A 2,632-nucleotide genomic window follows, 5' to 3' on the forward strand; every position below is an offset into this window, starting at 1 on the left:
AAGAGTTGAGCACCGGATGAATGCTCAGTACAACTTGAACTTTACTTTAGAAACAAAAATATGTAACCCAAACATTTATATCCTCATATCAATCTGGAAAAAAATGTTCTGGAAAGGTTTGTTAGATCCATTTAGGCTAAAGTGCCATTTAAATCTTATTTTTTTATTGTTGTTGATTTTTCTGACTACATGATTTAGTGAATGCTAAGAGTGATGTGCTGAAGTCTCCCATTATAATTATATTGTGGTCTATGTCTTCCTTTACATACTGTATATTTGCTTATATATATATGGTTGCTGCACTGTTGATGTACACATAATTACAATTGTTATATCCCCTTGCTGAATTGATCACCTCATCATTATACCATAATGATGTTATTTGTGTGTATTTATTTTCACTATATTTTGTTTAATATAAGTATAGCTACACCTCCTCACTTTGGTTTCTGCTTTTGTGAAATGCTTTTTTTATGCCTTTATTTTTAGTCCATCCATGTCTTTATAGGCATAGTGAGTTCCTTATAGGCAGTTTATATTTGGGTCATCTTTTTTTTTTATCCATTAACCTGGTTTATATCTTTTAAGTTGGTAATACATTCCATTGACATTCAAGTTTACTATTAATGTGTAAGGAGTTATTTCTGTTATTGTGTTAATATTTCTATGGTTGTTTAATATATTTTTATACCTTTCTTTTTCTTTCTTATTGTTTGTCATTGTGACTTTGTTGTTTTCTTTGGTGCTAATTGTTGAGTCTTTTCTCTTGCTCATGTATGTGTTTCCTGTACCAGGTTTATACTTCCATGTGTTTTCTTTTTATAACTAGCATCTATAGAAAAAATAATTTAATTAAATGAATTTATTTTTTGAGACAAAGTCTGATTCTGTTGCCTTGGATAGAGTGCCATGGGCTCTTACTCATAGCAACCTTAAACTCTTGGGCTTGAGCAAACCTCTTGTTCAGCCCCGAGTAACTCGGACTACAGGCATGTGCCACTACTCTGGCTAGTTTTTCTATTGTTAGTAGAAATGGGGGTCTCGTTCTTGCTCAGGCTGATTTCTAACTCCTAAGCTCAAGCAGTCCACCTGCCTGTACTTTTCATAGGGCTAGGATTATAGGCATGAGCCATCATGTCTGGCCTCATATGTCTCCTTTTGCTTTTAGGTTTAGAACTCCCTTAAACATTTCTTTTTTTTTTTTTTTTTTTTTTTTTTTTTTTTGAGATGGAGTCTCACTATGTCACCATTGGTAGAGTGCCATGGCATCACAGCTCACAGCAACCTCAAACTCTTGGGCTTAAGCGATTCTCTTGCATTAGCCTCCCAAGTAGCTGGGACTACAGATGCCTGCTACAATGCCTGGCTATTTTTTTTTTTTCAGTTATCATTTCATTGTTATTTAGCTGGCTCGGGCTGGGTTTGAATCCACCAGCCTCAGTGCATGTGGCAGGCGCCGTTGCCACTGTGCTATGGGTGCCAAGCCCCTTGAACATTTCTTTATAGCTGATACAATGTTATGAATGCCCTCCATTTTTGCTTCTCTGTAAGATACCTTATATTTTCTTCAATGATGAGTGATAAATCTGAAAATATATAATACTTTTTCTAGCAGTTTTTTTCTTTTAGCATTTTGAATATAACATTCCATTTTCTCCTAGTCTGTAGAGTATTACTGAGAAATTTGCTATTAGTCCAATAGAGGTTCCCTTATATTTGACTAGATTCTATTCTCTTGCTTTTATAATTCTCTCTTTGTCTTTGATTTTTGATGTTTTGACTATATGGTCATGGAGAAATGACATGTTTGAATTGTGTCCACTTAGGGATCACTGCTCTTTCTGTATCTAAACCTCTTGTTAAATTTTGGAATTTTTATTTATTTTTGTTAATTCATTGTCTATGCTATTGATGTCTTCATCTTCTGGAATTCCCAAAATTCAAATAATTGGTCACTTTATAGTGTTTTTACATCATGTAGTCTTTGTTCTTTAGTTTCCCGCTTTTTTCTATTTGATGGTGTTATTTCAAAAAACCTACCCTCAGGTTATAAAATTCTTTCTTCTGTTTGATCTAGTCTACTTTTGAACCTCTGGATTGTATCTTTTATTTCATTCATTGAGCTTTTTCCTTCCAGTATTTCCATTTGCTTCTCTTTGGTGAATTTCTCATTCATGTTCTTAATTATTTTTATGATTTTTTTTTCTGTTATATATATTTTTTCTTTATATCTCTCTGAGCTTCTTTAATATCACTACTTTTAACTCTTTTTCAAGCTTTCTCATTGTAACTTCTGTTATACAATTATTGTATTTATTTGGAGATGTCACATTTTTACTTCCCTTTCGATGTTTCTTATGTCTTTAAATAGATATCTGTACATCTGATGTTATAGTTGTTTCTTCCAGTTTTTTTTTTTTTTTTAAGACAGAGTTTCACTATATGGCCCTCAGTGAGTACTATGACATCACACCTCACAGCAACCTCAAGCTCTTGGGTTTAAGTGTTTCTCTTGCCTTGGCCTCCCAAGTAGCTGGGACTATAGGCACCTGACACAACACCTGGCTATTTTTTTTTTTTTGTTGCAGTTGTCATTGTTGTTTAGCAAGCTCAGACCAGTCTTGAACCCACC

Source organism: Otolemur garnettii, unplaced genomic scaffold, assembly GCF_000181295.1.
Source record: "Otolemur garnettii isolate 467f Iridium unplaced genomic scaffold, OtoGar3 scaffold00072, whole genome shotgun sequence".
Classification (NCBI taxonomy): Eukaryota; Metazoa; Chordata; class Mammalia; order Primates; family Galagidae; genus Otolemur; species Otolemur garnettii.